Consider the following 22,680-nt stretch of genomic DNA (forward strand, 5'->3'; position numbering starts at 1 on the left):
CGCGAGGTAACTTTAAAATTAAAACAAACAAACAACAAACATTTATAATGTTCAGGGTAAATTCTATCTATCTATCTATCTATCTATCTATCTATATATATATATATATATATATATATATATATATATACATATATATATACACACACACATGCATACACATGCAAGATTTAAGAAGCTGATGAGGTTTGACAAATCCGCAATAGTCTGGATAATGCCTAGCTGATCGATAAAGCCGATGGTGATGTCACCATTATATCAAACTGCAATTGGTGATGTCACCAACTCGCTCCATTCCTTGTGATGATATCACCATTTGAATTCCCGCAAATATAGGGAAATAATAACACTTTAACAGGAATAGACAATATAAGTTGTCTAAAAATATATTAATAACTGGTGGACTGAAAAGAATAATAAAACAAAACATGACATTTAAATTGATGTAATCATTGATCACAATTATTACAATCACTATTATAATGGTAAACGTAGGCTATGAGAAATATTTTCAATGTCATTGTCATATTTAGGGTTGGGGCATTACTGAGCGAGGCAACTCACTATATTGTCTAATAAGCCAGTCATGCTAACGTCTTACACTATTAAGACTGCATCTTGTTTAATTCATTATCATATTCCGAAACGTATTAAATTTTATAAAATCACTTTAAAAATAAAGATTATATGTATGTAAAAATAAACTTGGGTTTTGTACTTCGTCAGAATTTTACATAATAGCAAAAATAATGTGCGTTTCAATGCCAGTTTAACCTTGACGATTCACCTTTTAGTTTTGTGCTAATATTTAGTGATTGCCATTTTTTTTTGTTTATTTTCATTGACGACAGAATCGGCAGATGTTGAAGAAGAATGAGTCACGTATATCGATGATGCATCGTACGGGCCTTGCTCCAGCCCACTTCCGCGTCAAACTGGGAGCGAGCAGACAAGCTGACCTCGTGAACTTTGCTAGGTGGCGCTGCTGAAATAATTAGCACAGCTGAAATTCACAACCATACCGAGGTAGAACCTTTTGTCATGGCGGGACAGTAAAAGGCGCACATGTCTTCTGAAGAAACTTTTGACGTAACCTATGTGAAAGTAAGTTTTTGTACCGATCGTCAAGACCGATCTTTTTACTTTATGAATATTTAACTCTTTTCGCCATAGTTTCTTACGACTAATAATAATCGAGGCTTCTTTTCAACTGCACGTCTTTCTTTATACAAAAACATGGCGCAGTCTTGGTTTCAATGTTGATAGACAATGACGGAGTAGACGGTTTTCGCAATCGCGTAGTTAGGTCATACTGATTTGATTGTTTTTGGTTAAAGTAGAATAACTACAGTTTAACTGTGTGTTTTTTCAGCTGGTTGTAGCTAAGTTTTGTAAGGTGTAGGAACAGACATTGTTTTCGTTTTGTGAAGTTTTCCCAAACCAGACAAGGGGTTTTCATATCACACTTCTGATTGGTTGGTTGTCTTATGTCTATTTCAGTGATCTTTAGAACATTGTTTTACTTTGTTCAAAACGTTCCTGACAAAATTTTCTGTTATTATAAATTATTTGTATGTTTATGTCCAACAGGTCATCAGCATCTTCCTCTGTTATTGTTGAGGTTTTTGTTGTTGAATTGTGGTTGTAAACATAATCCTTTGTTTACTTATTTTTAGTTTAACATGGATGGAGAAATTTTACTAAGTGGATTCACATGTACTACAACTTGTCAAGCTACATATTGGTACTTGTGGTTGCCATTTGGTCAATCCTTGCTACCAAATTGGTTACCTCTAATTGTTTATAAATCTGTTAGGAATATTTTTGATATTGGAAAGAAAGTGAGTAAATGTTTTTATTTAACGATGCACACTACAGTGGCGTAAGAAGGTGCCAGAAAGTGGAGGGACACACTGTTATATTTACACACATTTTAATTATGATTACATGGTGTCGGACATGTAATAAATAGACGATTAGAGGAGAAACCTGTTGCTACCACACCATGGACTACACTTTTCGATTAACAACAAAGGATCATTAATATGCACCATCCCACAGATGGGATCCTTTGTTACACCAGTTGTGTTTTAAGTAACACTGATACACACCAATGAAATCTGTTGGGATGAGTTTCGTTTTTATGCCCATGTTTAATAATGATGTTTTGATAATCAATTATAATAGCCCTCGCAATAAGAGTAGTTAACATAACTGACTAGTAGGTTAGGGTTCATTTACATTTTACATAACACCATTTTTTTTCAAAATTAAACACCCAAATTCCTACTGTACCCATGTACCATACACCTTCAAAATATTACATAACTCTTGGAGACCCCTCTCTCCCATATTCTGTGATTTGGGAAAGCATTTCATCCCGAGTTATAATCATTATTGTGTGGATGCGTTTACATGTACTTTAAATATTGTCACTGTGACAGAGAATTTATGGAAAAAAATCCAACCCAAACCAACAAAAGATTTTAACAGGCTTTAGAATTTCACAGTAACAATCATTTTCGCAACGTGTCAGTAAAATCACGGAATCAATTATTATTTTTCACCTACTTATTATATTGAGTACGACTATTAAAGGAAAATAATATGAGTTTTTGATGAGTTCCCATGATCACAAGGCACGGAACTGTACAAGTGTTTCCCATGAAGTTTTAAATCCTGTGGCCTGTTTAATAGTTAAAAACAAGTGCGTTACATAACTGTTGGGTACGCCCCCTCGTATCACTACATCACCTTTGGATCTGAATCCACCCGCCCCCTCTAGCGTTACATAATATGTGAATGACCCTAAAGTGGTATTTTGGTTACTACTACTCTAGTTTTAAAATCTGAACTAGAAGGCAAAATAGTTTGCAGATCAGAATGGATTGTACTAAGTACAGGACAAATAGATTGTATTAAACATTGGCATCTTTATTATGTTCATATGATTCAAGCTTTACATTATTGCCGTGAAACTGTACTGAACTATGTATTCGTGTCATGTGTTTGCGAGCTCTTAAAACAACTCCAAAACGATAGTTATAAAGTTTGTTTTATTTAACGACATCAGCTTTTCGATGTCAAACATTTGGTAATTTTGACATATAGTCTTAGAGAGGAAACCCGCTACATTTTTACCATTAGAAGCAAGGGATCTTTTATATGCAACATCCCACAGACAGGATAGCACATACCACAGCCTTTAATATACCAGTCGTGGTGTACTGGCTGGAATGAGAAATGGGCCAACCAACGGGGATCGATCCCAAACCGACCTTGCATCAAGTGAGTGCTTTACCACTAGGCTACATCCCGTCCAGAATGATAAAGATGGTGGACAAATTATATCAAGTAATTTATAACGAATACTTTATGAAAAGTTTCTTACAGTGATTTTGACTAACACATTCTTTCTAATGACTAAAATGACATATTAAATATATCAGAGTTTAAGGAGTTGTTTGCCAAATGTAGTTGAATTTGGTGAATGTATGTCATAATTCACCAAAAAGCTAATGTTGTTTGTGTGTGTATAGCTATTTTAAAAAATGATTCTGTTTTTAATACTACTTGATTTTGGCTACATATTTTTGGATCAAATTTGCTAAATTACTATTAATTCGCGATATTGGCCAGTACACATTTAATCCCCCTGGTGGACATAACTACCTACAATATTTCAGCTATATGAGCCCATAACATTTGTTACAAACTAACAAAACAGACACCTGAAGAATTTTTTTAATAAAGAATTTTACATAATAGAGGCCAGTACACACAAATTTTTTAATACAACCAATCTACGATGTCTAATTACCTACAAAATCTTTGTCAGATTGGCATAGAACTTTTCTTGGAAAATAACAAAAGAGACTTGTTAAAATATATTAATTAAGCATAATCCTAACATGGAACCTAAGAATTTTTTTTAATGAAGGTTACAGGTTTAGTATGAATGAGTTCAGGTTTCACACAAAGTCCACCTATAAATTTATTTTAATAATAACATTTCAGGGCATAAAATTTGGCACAAACAATTTTGCAAAACCAATATCGACACGAACAACGGAACGTTCATGCAAAAACTATAATCGCTCGTCACAAAATGTAAACGCTGTCTTATGGCTAATATAACTTGACACTCCACAACATTCTGACATCAAAACAGTGCAATAAAATATTCTGTATCGCACATGTGCAATCTGGACCGGAACGTTTATTTGGGGAATCCCCTTTTTTTACATCATATCGGCTTTTGATTTACAAATGACGTCACAACTTATTAAGAGCTGTATTCATAACGTCTGCCACTTTGGTACATTACGTTAAAACAGCTCATGAAAGGAGCATTGAACAGCGGTTTAAGATACATTGTTGATATATATTTTTTAAAGGTATGTAATAAATACAGAACCTCACATATGTTATTTTCGCTTCCTATTTATTGTACACGTTTATTGTGAGCAAGAACATACCAGTCGACTGCTACGCGGTCTCGTGATAACTATTCTTGCGCACAATAAACTCGTGCAATAAATAGGAAGCGAAAAAAACGTATGTGAAGTTCTGTATATTTATTTACATTTTGACACCTGTGTGGTTACGTTGAAATATATGCATTAATTCTGAAACATGTATTGTAATGAAAACAAGTACAACCCTTGCTAAATCAATTTTATTAAAATATGACATACACAGCAAAGAAAATAGTACGTTTAATAAGGGACTTTAAAATAACAAAGTGGAAATTAGAACATGATGAAACACTGAGTTGCAGCATCGATTGGATCAATGGATGATTCGCAGAACTTCAGATCTTTCCGTTTCATTCAAACTATTGTTTGGCGCCAACAAGTACTCCCCTGTAACAGAACCGATAGGGTAGTGTGCTGAAATATAAATGGCAGCTTTCAAGTTAGTCCCAGTATACCAAATAATAATAATAATTTAGTATTTATGATAAGAATTTGGAGAAAAGCTACAAAAATCGGCCATCTTAGATTCTCATTTGATTACCGTTGCCGGTTAACCTTTTTATTTGTATCTGAACCACTGGAGAAAATCGTTCGTGCAAACACTAAAACCACACGAATGACATATCGTTTGTCTGAAAAAAAATCTAATTTGATGATGAGAAAATTATGATATATCGCCATTGAAAATCAATATAATTTATAGCTATGTTGTTTCAAACATTAACTGATTTAATTAATTTATGAATAAAATAGTTTTAAAATAACGATGTTTAATTACAATGCTTTGTCACACTAAAAAATCTAATCGTTCACTGTTTGATGTTTTTATTGTGTTGTTGAAATATATTAGTTTTTAGCAAGAGTACCTTTCGATCAACAAAGTAAAATCAAGCGATTAGCCCCATTTTCAATTTTGATGAACCATTTCTAAGTTATACGTCAAAATTACCTTCAAGAAATTACACAACATTTTCTCTATTTGGCTTTAATCCTAGGTACGGGACATGTGTAAATTCAATACATGTAGTACCAAAATCAACCCACGCTCCCTTTTGTCAGGCTGTTTGTGTTCCCTTGCACATGTCAGCACAGGCGACTCTTCTCTCCTACCCACCCCAACCCTTTTCCTGTCCTGGATGGAGGAGCCGGCCGAGGTCGATACCTGCACCCACGACAGGCGTGTGCTACAACAGCTTTTTCTGAGTGCGCACATTAAAACCTACGACCTGACCTGCACAAATGTATACAAAACCTTTTTTCTTTAGGTCATATACATGTTCTGATCAGTTTTGTTGTCAGTAGTTGATCAGTAGTTAGTGCAATACATAACAACTCAGGGGTGCAGGAAAAATAGCTCACTAATAGAGGTATTTCGCATTCCTATTGCGCATGCGCACGAAGAGTAACGTCCCTTGACAAAATGGACTGAAACTAGTATATTTACAAATTGGGGGGCGTGACAGACATGTTGTTATGGGTGACCTGAGTAGCTTCGTAGGAGACTTTTAAACTTTGGCAACTAACATGTACATATTTCGAATTAGATGGTATAGTGGCCGTAGAAAACGGTCCGCTGAAATTTACAGCGGAATGGTTCAAATTAAAGGGACATTCCTGAGTTTGCTGCATTGTAAGATGTTTCCGACTAATAAAATATTTCTACGATTAAATTTACATATTAAATATATTTTCTTGTTTAGAATACCAGTGTCTGTATATTCAATGTGTTTCTGATCGTCTTAATATTTGTAAGAAGCCCAGACTGGATTTTGTCTTCAAATAACTTCGTACATAAGAAAAAACAATATTTTAGGAAATAAGATGAAATTTAACATAGTACAAATATTAGAACGATCAGAAACACGTTTAATATGCAGCCACTGATATTTTATGCAGAAAAATATATTTGATATGTAATTACAATCGTTAAAAAGTCTCTGTTAGTCGATAACATCTTAAAAATTGCAGCAAACTCGGGAATGTCCCTTTAAAAAGCAGTGCAACAACTTGGACAAAGTCTCTGCGACTCGTACCCGAGGGTTTTGTTAACGCCAGATTAAACGACTATCTCGTAAAAAGTATAAACAAAACAGTTGACAGATTCCATAGGTTATGGCATCGATCGATATATATATTTGAGAGAGAGAGAGAGAGAGTACACACACACACACACACATATATATACAGTCAAACCTGTCTTAAGCGGCCACACAAGGGAGTAGATAAACGTGGCCGATTTAGACAGGTGGCCGCTGAGTACAGGTTGCCACATATATAGTCTTTAAAACATTTGTTGTTGTTTCTTGTTTTACCGTCTGTACTGCTAATTAACGGATTTGTGCTTCATAGTTGACTATAAATCAACTTTTGACATGTTGTCTCCTTCAGAAATAATGCAAATAGAATATATTAAATTAACCGTTCTCCACAATTTTGTTTTCTTTTTCTATTTAATTATTTAATTCCGACTTCATGTAATGTATTGTTATAGTAAGTGAATCTACAAATGTCAAGCGTAGCCTGCCCAGAGGCAATTAGATGCATGTCAGATTCATACTTCCTTAATTGATACACAGTGGAGATGTCGGGACTGAATGGGTACTAGTATTCCTGAAGGTGTGAAGATCAGTTATTTGCTGCACCGTATCGCTATTGTTAAAATATCCCTTTTATATAAGAGTAAAACTTTACTGTGGCCGCTTAATGCAGGTATTTTAGCGATTTGGGATCCGATTTAGGTGACCGCTGGCCGCGTTAGACAGGTGACCGCTTATTACAGGTGCATTTACATTATAAATCGTTTGGGAGGAAAAAAGTGGCCGCTTAAGGCAGGTGACCGCTGAGTACAGGTGGCCGCTAGGACAGGTTTGACTGTATATATATATATATATATATATATATACAAAATATATATTTATTTATTTTATTTACTGTTTACTACCATATCTAAGTAGAGAATACTAGACCGCCCTGTATAGAAACGTTCTGTACATAGCTGTCCTGACTACATATATTTTTTATATATTTACACACGCCACGTTATATATTTTATTGAGTATAATTCGAAATATACATATATTTTCTTTATATACAAAATATATATTTATTTTCTTTACTGTTAATATGTTTTCCGCCATATCTAAGTATACTAGACCGCCCTGTGTAGGAACGTCCTGTACAGAACCGGTAAGGTTTTGGTCCCTTATGCGTTCACTGGGTTCCTTCCTACAAAATGTACCGAACAAACCCTCGTACTTAGAGTAACATTAAAATCGTTTTCTACGTGAAACGATTACCCACAAACGTTTCCGATATCCATTGGCTGGATATCGATGGAAGGATAACGAATTTCCCGGACATATGCGATTGGAACAGTTAATAATTGAACAATGGTCGTGGCCTCCCATTGCTTTTGCCCCCGAATTTGCAGATAGGTCTATTTTGGCGAGATCTCCGCAACGGGCACATGCGCAGTGGAATGAGAAAGAGGTCTATTGACAGATACATTACCAGCAAAAACCGTAGACCGTAGTTTTTGAAAAAGCATGCTGGACTTTTAGAATTGTTATAAAAATTCACTAGCCATGGGATCAGTGATTTAAAAATTTACTAGCCCAAGTTTTAAGTAAATACAATTTTACTAATATGAATAATTGGATATGTCATCTAGAGAAGGAGACTGAGCTTAAAAACCTTTAGATTTGAGGGGAGGAAAGGGCAGATATTCACATTTACAAAATAGACATAAAAACCGGGTTTGATCCCCAAAGAAAAGATTCACTAGCCATTGTTCCATGAATCTACATTTGTGTAAAGTGAGTTGTAGACCTCAATTGTTTCATTACAAATCTACATTTGTGTAAGATGAGTTGCAGGTAGTACTAAACCAAATAACTTCCGGCTGGGTCAAAGTTCGAGGTGCACCCAACTTTTGATGAACACCACCAGTCCTGTGATTGGTGATAAATGTGAGTGTGTTGGTTGTAAAAAAAATTTAGTTTCATCTGGTCCAAAAATGTATGCAATTTTATTTCATCTGGTACCACTGTGTCAAGTATCTTTGTGCTTGAAATATGTATGAGGTACCTGTACAAAAAAGTACTGGAATTTTGTGCAGAACTAGGGTAGTCATAGACGCTACCCGTTATCTCAGAAATGAGCAGCTTGACCACCCATTTTTTCTGATTCACTTTAAGGGTCAGGGGTGGTAGTATTTATATCTGTGACATTTATGTCAATTGACACGCTGCAGGTAGGATTTTTAGCCACATGTGTTACTATTGTTATCTATGGGATTTGATTTGGTAGTATACACCCTGTAGACCTCAAGTATTTAATTCTTGTGTACATTGAATATAAGTAAAGCTCTTTTCACTTAAGTGATTTTACTGTTATATTATTATAAAGGAACAAGAAGCCCAGTGAATGATGTATTTGCTGAAATGTGATACATATTGCCATTTTACCTGTATAAGACCACAGCTCTTCAGTCGGATTTGCTGGTCACAACATCTGTTAATATAATAATAATGCCATCTGTTTTTTCTTTCTTCTCATTTTTTATTTTTATTGAAATATTTTTTTCAGAGATTAAAGTATCATACCACACACTTTAGAAACAGCAGGGATTTATTCATTTTTCCCCCCATGGTCCTATATCTGATGTGATTGGGGAAATTAGCACAAGTAAATTATATTTCTGATCTTTTCAGGCCACTTAAAGGGACAAACCCCAGTTTTTTAAACACTAAGGCATAATTTTCACATAGACTCAACCCGTAAAAATGGATACTAAGTTTAATAGATATACAAACCTGTAACAAATTTGGATACAACAGAGTGAAACAAGAGTCTGTAATATTGAAATACCCGTACAAATAAAACTTAAATGGGACTCTGTAACAGTTACTTCTCAGAAGCACATGTGTTTTTAAAAATACGAAAAATAAATTTTGTGGTATTAGAAACACCAGGATAACCAAAAACACTTCAATTGTACGGAAATGGATAATCTAAATAATAAATTATAAGTAATGTTTGATTTCAGTGATCATAAACAGCTCTCTAATAGTGAACAATATGCCTTAGTGTTTAAAAACTAGGGTAAGTCTCATTAATGATGCAGTACTGTTAAATTAATTTATTTGAACAGACATAATTAAATATATATATTGGTAGTTTTCAGTGTCACATTCTTTTGGGAAGGGGTCTATAGATGTTTGAACCCACAGAACGGCTGGATATATATATCACTGAACAGTAGCTGAAAGTGAGATCGCCTGTGACATTCCTGATTTAGTGGGTGGTCTAGTACCTAATCTTTTATGGGGGAAATTGTAGACAACATAACTTGACCCCTAAATCTTGGGTCAGTCTGTCCGTCATGTTTATTCATGAATATTAACTGATTTGATTAACATGCACCAAATAACCAAACTTTTGGTGTGTGGCCATTTTAATATAGTTACCATATTGTATTCTTTTTCACTACTGGAATCACCTGTGATTTCTGGCAATAATGTTTGCTAAAAGAATGTACACATGGTGGCAGCCAGTGGTATTTCAAGTTACCTTTTTGTAAATTGCAAAGAATAAGTGTTGATATTTTACAGTCTAACCCTGTTATAAATGCATTTGTAAGCTTGTTCCTGATTGGTTAATATTAACTTGTTACCAATATATACTCTTCCAAAAAAGTAAGGGAACCTGAAATATTAAAACATACATTTTGACCACAGACATCCTAGTAAAGAACTTCACGTCTGTTTATCAACACATCGAAACATTCCATAGTTTGCATGTGCATCACCAGTTTGCCCGATTTTGACAAATTCCAGGAAGGTCCATTAATCACTGTGGAACATTATTACTGTCAATCTGTTTCATTCTGTTGATTATACAGTTGTTATTTTTTTTGTTTTTAGTCTTTTTTTTATTGTTTTCATTTGCAATTTACTAATAATAAAACCGTCAATTTTCAAATTTCAATTCTGACCCCAATTGTCCTTCAAGATCTTTGGTGATCATAAAACCTACTGTAATACTGAACTACCGGTTATAATGTTTGCCCAATTAATTCACTATTATCATATAACCATTCCCCACAGCTAATATACCTTGCAATTTTGGCAATTGTAAATTCTTAATAGTTTCCCCTACTGTTTTTTAAAAAGTATATAATATAATTCTTTGACTTTGGAATAAACCCGATTAATGTTACATGGCATTTATAACAGCTGGCTATAATTTCATTTTTTCCTGTTATTTCTATTCATAATGGCATCAGTGTAACACTATAAATATATGGGCTAAATGTGACTTGAGGGTGGTATGTAGCCCAGTGGTAAAGTGCTCGCCAGATACGCGGTCAGCATAGGATCGATCCCCGTCAGTGGAACCATTGGGCTATTTTTCACTCCAGCCAGTGTACCACAACTGGTATATCAAAGATTGTGGTATATGCAATCTTGTTTTGAACAGTGCATATAAAAGTTCCCTTGCTACTAATTGAAAAATGTAGCATGTTTTCTCTCTTAGACTGTATGTCATAATTATCAAATGTTTGATATCCAATATTATATGAGACCTGACGACTTATTTTGAGGGCTGGGGATACTGTCAGAAAATAGGGGGAATCAAAAGCCGCTTGTGAAACATGCTATTAGACAGCATATTGAATATTCTGAGAGGCATCTCTTGTGAAACTCGCTGTTCGACAGCATACTGAACGTTCCGAGAGGCATCAGCTGCCTGCTTTTTGTCGATTTTGAATATTTGTACCAGCAATCAAATGCACTGTCTAAAAGATAATAATACCTCATATTATACATGGATTTTTTAATGCTCTGGGTTGTCAGATTCCTCTTTTTACAACACACTACAGGCTTCTAAAAATTGCAACAAAGATTGTTTCGTTTGCACGTTAGTCACACAAATCGAATTTTGCATAACCTATTTTTTTGTTTTGTGCTGAAATTTTGATCACCATTTAACCATTTACGTGAATATACCGGGTTATGCATAAAGGAAATGGGCTACCTGAATTTATTTCTGTGCAACCGATAAATGGTTTACCCAGATTTCTCAATTCTCAGAGGTCTGGACTAGTTTCTAGCCATCAAACTGTCTCATCTAGTATGGAGATCAGGTATAGGACTTGTCCTGGCCATTGTCAAATCAACAATTGCTAATGGTCACATAAAGTGGCAACAACATTCAGTCTGAACAATAAATATATATATTTTTTAATGAATGACTTTTGATTAATTTTCAGGAAAATACTCTCAGAAAATTGACCAAAACAAAACATTTTCCAGTCTATGTAACACATGCAATGATATGAGAAATAAGAAATTGCAGGGCTTGTAGATTATGGCTAGTGATATTCAGTATTGGGCTAGTAAATAACTAGCCAAATGGCTAGTACATTTTTGTTGTTGTCAAATGCTGCATTTAAGTCTTAAGTGAATATCCTACCCCTCCCTCCCCTCAATTCTAAAGCTCTATCTCCTTCATTAGGTGACATATCCAGTAATTCCTATTAGTAAACTTGTATTTACTTAAAGTAGGGCTGGTGAATTTTTGATCATGGCTATTAACTTTTTTCAATGACTGATCCCATAGCTAGTGGATTTTATTAACAATTCTACAAGCCCAGAATTTGGTTACTAGTTTGTCTCTAATTGTCTAGATACAATTAGCACAAGTTATGCATTTAATTGAACACCATAAAATTATTCAGAACTTGTTAAATGTTTATATGCGACTTCACCATCATGAATTCAACCAGTGGTAAACCATTAATGTACATGCAGATTGCAGATGATATTTTTGTGAGGTTTTTTTAAATTTCTGATAACATTGCAGTCTTGGTATTTCGACTTTAATGTTTGATATGTTATATCCACAATGGCTTGGATGTCATAGTGTCTTTCAGTGAATGATTCAGTTTATATTTATGTAAAATGCAACTTAACATTTTCCTAAATATGTCTGTAATAAGTACCGGTAACAAGTTTGCAGAAATGGAAAATATTTTACAAGACCAGTACCAAGCAAAATTTATTATGGTAGTTCACCTGCCAGCTCAATGCCGCGTTATAATTCAAAGTTCACTTCAAATGATCATCCAGTGATATCAAAACTTGTTGAGTGGGTATTTGTTCTGTTCCATTTTTTGTTCTGAATAAGTGGTGATGTTAATAATATAACATTACTGATTTGACACTTTCATATTAGCTATTTACATTCTTGGAATTTGTATTCAATGACACAATAGTTTTATTAATCACAGAATAAGAAATAGCCCAATGGGACCCACCAACTATACTGGGGTATTGGCATAAGCTTAGAACACCAAGTGATGCGTTTTACTGCATGTCATTTATTAATATAAAATGAACATTGCCCTGTGTATCCTTCTCATTTGCAACCTGCAGACATGCAGTCTTCTCTTGGCTTTGAACCTGATGGCAAACTGATAGGTTTAAGTAATTATTAATCACTGTTGGTGATGTTTTGTTCCACTCGCAGACTGGCTGACTGGAGAGTGAGTCATAACACATCTAGTAATAACTTGACTCATCTTCATTCATTCATACACCTTTATTCTTGGACAAGTCATTCACATCTTTCATTGTACCTTAATTACGAAGTGTAAAGGGACCAGTCTGCATGCTACATGTAAGTACAATAGTGCTGTACCCCAAAAATAATTTAAATTATGTTTTAAAGATATCTCAGTTCATATCAAAGTGTTACGTCATCCAAGAACGTCAAGTAGCATGTAACACTTTAACGTCACACAATGACGTCATCAGTTGGCACTCTACAAATCTTTAACATGACGTCAACCAAGTTAAGATCGATTATGGATACCAAATAGGAAATTAACGTCGCTACCGTTTCGTATGATGTTTATATCCCTCATAACAGTTGAAAATTATTTCACATGGAACATAAATATCATACAAAATGGAATCTCATTTAATATCCTATCATTATTACCAAATTGGCAACACTTTTTTAGAAAATGTACAGCCAACTTCAAGTTTCAGTTAACCAAACAAAATAACGGCTCTTTAGAAAATTAAATTTATTTGATTTACAGATAAATGTTTTTAATAATTATTATATTTTCCACATTCAACTTCAGTTCACATTTGACAATTTCGTGACTAATGATTTATAACATGATTCAAGTTTCAGATGGTGAAACAAAATATTGCAAGATTAAGGCTATTTAAAGAAGTGAATTTGTTTTAGTTTTAAATGAACCTTTTTAGTAATTTGGTTATTAAATATTATTTTCCAAATACAACTCCAGTTCACATTTGGCAGTTTCATGAATAATGACTTAAACCTTGATACAAGTGTACATATTGATCTATTACATGAGCCAGTAACGTGTGTATGTCTGGAAAGTACAGGTGTTTACCTTTGTTACCAGTCTACCGGCTATCAAGATATCAGTGTTTGTTGTGTGGCCGCTAGTATCAGCTTGGCTTTGTAATCTGGTATAGTGTCCACTCCTGTAACCAGAAGTGGTCTTGCTGTTAAGTGTCTTTGTACACCAATTTGGAACAACCTTGAACTCCAGCACCTTCCTGTTGGATTAATAAAATAATGAGTAGGGATGATTTAATTAAGTTGTGTCTTTAAAAACAGATTTCTATGTAGTATAGGGATGTAGTTGTGTTTCCACAAGCAAGGCTTACAATGTCATTAAATGTGACTGATCCAAACCACATAATTCCACTTGAACTTAATGAGAATTCAATATTGTTTTACTTGGGGAAAAAAAAGGACCACAACAACAAATAACAATGGTTTCTAATACACCAAATATTTTGGATAATGAAAATGAATTATGAAATATAATGTAATGGTTGCTAGATTGTTTTCATTTTTGAAATTAGTGCAGTTAAAATTTTATTGTTTTTATTGTTAAAAATTATACGATATTTTATGGATAAAATTTTGAACTTTTATGAAATCCCTTTGAAGTGAACACCCACGGGACCAAGTAAAAAGTCTGGTATTAAGGGGTATCTGGTTTACAGAGGTTCGGGGGGGGGGGGGGGGGGGGGGACGAAAGGAATCGCTGTATATATTTGACTTATAGTGTTTGGCCTTTGAGGACAGTTTGAGCAGAGACCGGAAGTCGAATAAACTTGTTACGTTTTTTTTAGCTTATTTTAATTTAAACAGTTCGTGACTGAACAAAATGGCCACCACATACACTTTGATCTACTGTTTAAGTTTAGCATATACATAGATGCATCAGTACAATGAATAATGGTATTAATGTGAAATTTAAAATTTTTTCATAAACTATAGGTTACCAGTGTTCCTGCCAGAAAGAAATGTGCCAAAAAATTTGAGTCTGGTGCCATACCCGTTTTACCCTCTGGCAGAAACCCTGGTTACTAAGTCTGTATTTTATTGTGTTTCATTTAAATGTTTATTTTGATGCCTGTATAATAAAAAAACCTAAAACATTAACTGTTGAACTGATAGCGTTAAATATACACTGATAGCGTTAAATATACCTTACATCATTCATTCATACCAAGACAATATATCAATCGGTTTGTGGAACATCTGGTCGGATTTTGGCTGAAAAAACTTAACTGTGATGATCCAGATGATCTGTTTACCGTTTAGTCAGGTTACAAAATGGATGGACATTAATCATGCTTTGACATGCAGACATGTTGATACCGGCAATATGAACGTGTCTGATGTGCACAGTTTGCGGTAATACTAATACTCGTATTCTCACCCATAGCATATACACTGTATGTGTGTCAGTATGGTTAGGTTATTCAGATGTCACTAAAACTTGTATTCTCACCTGTAGCATATACACTGTATGTGTCAGTAAAGGTGTTTCTATTTATTACATAACTTATGGCAATTTACGTTTATTTTTAAAATGCCAGCGGCAAAATAGTTCCGCCTTTCTTACAGTGAAAATAACACTTTTTACAGTGACGTTATGATAACACATTTTAGAGTGAAATAGTGGAATTTTCATTCTAAAATGTGTTATCATCATTGAATGACTGATAACACTTTTATTTCACTGACATTTTAAGATATTTCACTAAATAATAATAATGGTCATTTTGGTTTAATTGTATAAATGATAAACGGAACAAGGAATGTTTTGTTTTCAAAAGCATGATTAACGATATTTCTAGTTAGTTAAAAATTGATTACCAACTTCTGTTTAATGTTTTAAAATTGTGTAGCGATCTCTGATACTTGCGTACTTAATTAGCAATATTTCTAATTAGTTGAAAATTGATTAGCACTACTGTTTAATGTTTTACAATTATGTAGCGATCTGTAAAATTTGCACAGTGAATCGCGACACGAACAAAATGTTCGCAGCAGAAAGGGAACACATGACATTGTGAGCCAAGTTTAATTCACCACTAGCTTAGTAATGTCTGAATTTCATACAAAGTTGTAAAGTGGAACTGAATGTCAATAGTGTTGAACTGACTGTCAATAACGGTAAACGTCTGACACTTCGTGGATTGAGGGTTTTGGTTGCAGACATTATTTGTTGTTATTACATTACGTGTTTGTGTGATTCCATGATACATAAATACTGAATTGTGAATCCTTTGTCCTGTAACTCAGATATAACATATATACTTCGTATGACCCAGTTTGGGCCTTTCACTCTCTGAAATGTTGATTGATTTTGATTGACTCATACCATCAAAATCTGATTTGTTGGCTGCTGTCCATACATTGTTGTACTATTATAAAAATATGTCGGTGTAAATGCACTTTCTAACATATTATATTTGTTGGGGTTTTTTTTACAGTTATCCCCCAAAAAGGTTTTTTCTTTTTTTGTTCAAATAATTATTACAACAATCTTTTGCAATAAATATGCAAATAGCACATTAGTCATTAATTGATTTCACAACATATAATCAAACAGCATGTAAGGTGTGTGACGTTGTTTACAAGGCTTCAGAATTATAACCACTCATATTAATTACAGGTATGTAAGTATACCAGCTTTAAACATGTTGATTAATGATGTGGAATTTCAGGTACATAGGAATAATAAGTGAAGTCTGACAAAATAAAAACTATGTTTTTGTCTTCAAGAGCGGTGTTGGGCTTCCTCCTGGTTCCATTGGTCCTGAATTTAAAACCGGCTATAATAAAAGTTCCCTTGCTACTAATAGAAAAATGTAGCAGGTTTCCTCTAAAATTATAATGTAAAAATGATCAAATGTTTGACATCCAGTAACCGATGATTAATAAACCAATGTGCTCTAGTGGTGTTGTTTAAGAAAGCAAAGTTGAACTTTAACTATTGGGAGTGGCATCTAGGTCGGTTGGTAGAGCGATCACTTGTGCTTGGATTGAAGGATCAAATCCCCTTGGTGGATCCATTCTACAGGGGTTTTCCGGTACCCCAATTAATACCCCAGAACTAGTTTATCAAAGGCTGTCACATGCTTTCCTGTCTCTGGGAATCAAAGATCCTTTGTTGCTGTTGAAAAAGTGTAAGGGTTTTATCTAGATTACATGTCAAAATTACCAAATGTTTAATTAATCAATGTGCTCTAGTTGTGTCATTAAACAAAACAAACTAATATTTTCTTTCTGTAAACTGGGCTAGCTCTGGCACTTGCCAAATTCACCAATTGTGAATTTTGAAAGCAGTTAGCAAATTTATTTTAATTTGGCGAAATAATTTCAAGTAATAGTTGAATTATATAATTTTTAAATAACTGTTGATTTCTGCAATTTTTAAAGTTTAATACACAATTTGGCGAAATATCTTGCTCACCTAGACATATGGTGTCATATGTAGTATTGACATTGGTGTTAGTCAGCTGTGTAGGCATTAGTTTAAAATATGCTGGAGGTATTGTTAAACTAATTTTCTTTTCTTTTATGGATACAGCAATACACATGCACTATTAAAATAAGTCGGTATCTGGTGCTTTATAGTTAGATGACAACACCACAAAAAGAACTGTGACCTGGTTGTGTTTACACTATTGGGGAAGGTGTGAATGTATAGAAATATGCACAGTGAAACCCTCTAAACTGGACACCCATGGAACAGAGCAAAAAGTCCAGTTTTAAGAGGTATCTGGTTTTAGAGAGGTTCTGTTCTGTACTGCTATTTAAGCAGGGACTGTAAAAGATGTCTTGTTTTGAGGGAAGTGTGGTTTATCGAGGATCCGGTTTCGAGGATTTTCACTGTATGTACATATGTTTGTCGTTGATGACATTCCGTTAGTTATAGGTTCAGTCAGCACATAGCATTGATGCACCTTTAAGTAAACATTGTTTTAATGAAGGCAGAGTTATTCTTTATTTTATATCTAACTGACGTCAGTGACTGTTGTAACACTTCATCAACACGTAACAGTAACTGTAGATATTTAATTGCTTTCTACTGTTTGATGTCACAGGTGTAGATTTGTGATAGCGTCGTCATTACAGGTGTGATGGGTCATAAAATCTATTGTCCGTAATAGACTGGTTTTTTCCCTGCTCAACCAGTGTTCCATTTGTGGTATATCAAAGGTTGTTGTATGTGCTGTCTTGTACTGTATGGGAAAGCATTTTTAATACTGGTAGGCCATTCAAGCCAGTGCACCACAACTGGTATGTGCTATTCTGTCTGGGATATAAAAGATCCCTGGCTACTAATGGACAAATGTAGCGGGTTTCCTCTGTAAAACTATGTCAGAATTGCCAAATGTTTGACATCCAATAGCCGATTATTAATAAATCAATGTGCTGCAGTTGCAGTGTTTGAAATGGGCACTTCTTCGTTTGTCCTGACAAGTGAAAATCTATTCGGATAAGCAAAATGTGCCTAGGTGGTTGTCCAGTGGACAAGTAAAAAAAATTCAGTGCAGTTTAATTTTGAACGATCACAAACATCATCCTGGTATTTGAAAAAAACAATCCCTTTATTTGGACATGTGGAAATGTGGTCAAATAGATTTCTAGATGTATTTGTCTGGTTGACTATTTCTATTACTGAGTAGTGTCGTTAAACAAAAAAACTTCTTCTCTATGACTATATTTTAAAATTACCAAATGTTTGACGTCCAATAGCTCATTATTAATAAATCAATGTGCTCTAGTGGTATCTTTAAACAAACAAACTTTTTTTTTTTCAATAGTAGTCTATGCTGGCAGTGGGTTTCTATTCTCATTCTGTCACCTATGTGTGAACTAGCCACGGTGGGCACCAAATACCCGGTACCCACAGCTTTTAAAAATGTTCAGAGGTGTCGTTACACAATACAACTGGGAGGTATTGAAATTTCAGGATCAGTATTGGCTATACACCTACCCACTGAGTCGTTAAAACTAGCTTAAGACTACAACACCTCTATAGCCTATACTTCACCTTTTAAACAGCACTATCCCACTAGATCATTTTTATAGTGTTTTACTTAATAGCGGGAATATGTTTTTCAATATAGAAATTTCTGTATATTGAGATTTGCTCGGTACAGCTTCGTTTACACAGACATTTCTTACTACATTTAAGTCATTGTGCGTCATCTGTGTGCAAGAAATGCAATTATGGAAAAAAATTACACTATTATTTGTGAACCTATGTGTAATATTAAACATATTTAATCATGTATTGAGTGGCAAACATTGCTTTATTCCAACATGCAGTTTTTCCACGAAAGGATAAATTGATCGGGTTTAAAGTACACCAGTACTACTGCAAGCTGCCAGACAGACGCCACCTACTCTTGTAGTGACTCTTACTGGGCCAGATTACGGCCTTTAGTTGATGAACCATTCATGGAACATTGGCCATAATAAACGAGTGTGGCCATAATAAAGAGTGGGGGTAGCACAGTGGTAGAACAATCTGAAACAGGCATCGAAATAAGCATTGTGTCTGGTAACCCATTTACAGGTTACCATACACTATATGAAAGTTAGAATTGAATTCCTGTTATCGGTACGTTTAACGAAATCTGGAAGTAAATTTAACTAGTGGGCCCTGCTTAAACACGGACTGCTGAAATTGCTTTGCAATTGCACAAATGTGCATGAACATTGGTGCAATTTCGTAAGAGAAACCGAAACACCGTTCTCGACTTTTCTTACATGTTGTAACCTCCCGGTATCCTGAACGACCATTCTCGACTTATTTCGATGCCTGCTGAAATGTTGTGGGTTAACCCCCAGGACTATACCTGTTCATTGCCAAATTAGTCAAATGCTAATTTTTAAACAAAATGGTTACAACATTTAGTCTTTGCTAATAAAATTTTCCTTAAATTAACCTCATTTTAAAGGAATACACTACATATCTGAAAGTTGGTGCCCCTATTTTTAGAGGGGATATTTCTATTTCAATGTCACAGACGTTGGTATATCACGTGACCGTTATCATTTTGGTTCGGTTTGTTTTCTCGTGCACGGTTCGCGCAGTCAACATCCGATTTGTTGTTGTTCATTTGTGAGATTTTTCTTCACAGTTAGTGAACATTTTCAGTAACAATAAAGTTCAGACAAGTAAGTGTCTCAATACAAAACGTTACTAACACTTAAAACCAATAATTTTGCTAAGTCTTACGATATCTGGAGAGGGGATACAACCAGGACAGAACAGTTGGAACATGTCCAGGAGAGGTGAAACGAATGCACCCCAAGTCTGTGAAATTTGTCGTGACGTAGGCATTGTTGTGCTTCGAGCGACATCTACTGGTGACATCAGAATACTAACTTTCAAAATTATTTCAAGCAATTGGGACATGGGGATTCCCATAGTATTTATCGATATAAAACCTGCTTTTTCACTCCATTTTATAAAAACGTGATCTAAGTGTGTTACAGGTTTGTAGATTAACCAAATTATAATTTATTTTCGCTGGATGGAACTAGGGTGTGCGGCTTTAAAAAAAAAGTTTAAAAAAAAAGTTTAACGTAGGCTACAAAAGAAATTGTCTTAATTTTCACCTTTTTTTCCCCCTTTTTTTTTTTTAGGGTCCATTTCAAAAATATACATCTATATTTTTCAATTAATGTAGGCTATGAAAAATTATTGCAGAAATTGTAATTTTTGTCTTAATAATTTTACCTTATTTTTTCATTTAAAAAATAAACGATTACATTTAACAAAAATTATTTACGTTAAATTAGATATTTTTGTCTTAATATTTTTACCGCATTTTAAAAATAAACAATTTTTTTTTTTTTTTTTAATTACATCTGTAGGCTTATACAGAATTACTTAATGTTTAATGTTAAATGTACATGTGATGAGCATGTGCTAAATTCTGTGCTGATATTCCTTCTTTCTGCTGCTCACTGACACATTGGTGTACTCTGTGCACAGACAGTGTTGCCTTGCATGGCTCTCGGATCTCTTTGTTCTGTCTTCTCCGTGCGGTTGGAGGCCGTTCTTTGTTCGTGCTGTGACTACTGATGCATTGTGTGCAGACTGCAGGCCAGACGCACACAGGGCTCCTTACACACGGTGTGTCCATGGCTGTACCGCATGTGTGTGTGTGTCGCACTTCGTACACGCTAACACACTGCCAACGCTCCGTACTTGGTGGCCTTGGGCTGTTGCATTTTATAGCACATACATAACATCTCTGGAATTAATAAGCCCTGCCTACACTGCTCTATAGCAGTCAGTTATATATTATATATATTCAGTGCAGGTTTATTGATGACACATCATTTTGTTGCTGTCATTTTAAAAATTAATGTTGAAAAGCACACGGCTTGTTATTATTACTATTAATAATTTATTATTATTTGTTGTTATTTTTTTTAGCTATAGTACTGTATATTTCACCAAATATTTTTTTCCTTTGTTTGTGCAACTGCTAGAACACCTATTTTTGTAAAACAAAATTTGGGTAATAAATAATTATTTAATATTTTTAACGATGTACCTGTGTCTACAATCTAGTTTTGTAATTTACCGTTTTTTATAATTCATATATTTCACATTATGTTTAACTCATATATTTAGTTTATATATATATATTATTGGTATGTTATTATGCTATTTTAACATATTAATTTAATAAAAAAAACCAATTGTTTAACAACACAACTAGAGCACATTGATTTCTTAATCATCAGCTATTGGATGTCAACATTTTGTCATTGTGACATATAGTCTTAAGAGGAAACCCGCTACATTTTTCCATTAGCAGCAAGGGATCTTTTACATGCACTTTACCATAGGCAGGACAGCACATACCACACCCCTTGATGTACTAGTTGTGGGGCACTGGTTGGGATGTAGAAAAAAACAAACAATCAGAATGGATCCACTGAGAAGTTTTGATCCTTCTACCCAAGCAGCTCAGACGAGCGCTCTACTGACTGAGCTAGATCGGCCCCTAGAGTTTTCAAATGTTACTTGATAATTTCCCCACCTTGAAAACTGCCATGCTGATTTAACAGTTTTCCGAATTACTGCAATGACATGTGTTTTAATAACCATTGTCTGATCAGTTTTCCACCTGGCCAAATTTAAGCTGGTTAGATATTTTACAGCAGCTGCATCGAACATACATTCCCACTTCCCTTTGTGCTGTACTAGACTGTATTCCGTCTTTCCTGGATCTTTGACTTAATCCCCAAGTGGAATTGAAAAGCCTCAAATCCATAAGAAATGCACTCCATGTTTGCCATGGTTACAGCTTTTGTAAACAAACCAGCTTGTTCACCATCTTTGCTGCACTGCTTTGTGTCTGTGTTTTATAATTCTCGCTGACTGTTTGAAGCTGTATTTCTGTGTGTCGTTTAATAAGTTAACAATACAGTGTTAGTTAAGTAGACATGTTCATATTTCTGTTTACAAGATATGTTTTTATTGTTGGAAATACTTTTTAAAAATTGTAAAAAAAAATTAATTAAATAGTGGTGCACTTTGCTTAGCTTGACTGATGTGCTAGAGTAGTAGGATTGAACCACCTTAATGGAACTGTTTCATTTAGTGCCTTACAGATGGTATATCAAAGGCTATGTCTATAGAAAAATGTGTATAAGATTCCTTGCTGCTAATGTAAAAATATAGTGAGTTTCCTGTGGACTATGTCAGGTAATAGCTTGTTTTATAACAGTATTATTATTAGTATTGTAATTGTATATATATATATATCTTTGAATTGACAGAATAGCATTTTTAAGTTCCAACATTCCTATA

The 22,680-nt window shown here is 34.4% G+C and overlaps 1 protein-coding gene across 1 annotated transcript in view; it reads left to right on the top strand.

Annotated features, from left to right (window-relative positions):
* Positions 1 to 992: 992 nt before the first annotated feature.
* Positions 993 to 22,680, top strand: part of LOC121374775 (B-box type zinc finger protein ncl-1-like) — a 75,291-nt gene continuing 53,603 nt past the window's right edge. Inside the window, exon 1 of the mRNA XM_041501883.1 lies at positions 993 to 1,104. The gene's annotated coding sequence lies outside the window, so the exon portion shown is untranslated. The remainder of the gene's footprint in view (positions 1,105 to 22,680) is intronic.

This window comes from Gigantopelta aegis, chromosome 6 (genome assembly GCF_016097555.1).
Source record: "Gigantopelta aegis isolate Gae_Host chromosome 6, Gae_host_genome, whole genome shotgun sequence".
Taxonomy (NCBI): domain Eukaryota; kingdom Metazoa; phylum Mollusca; class Gastropoda; order Neomphalida; family Peltospiridae; genus Gigantopelta; species Gigantopelta aegis.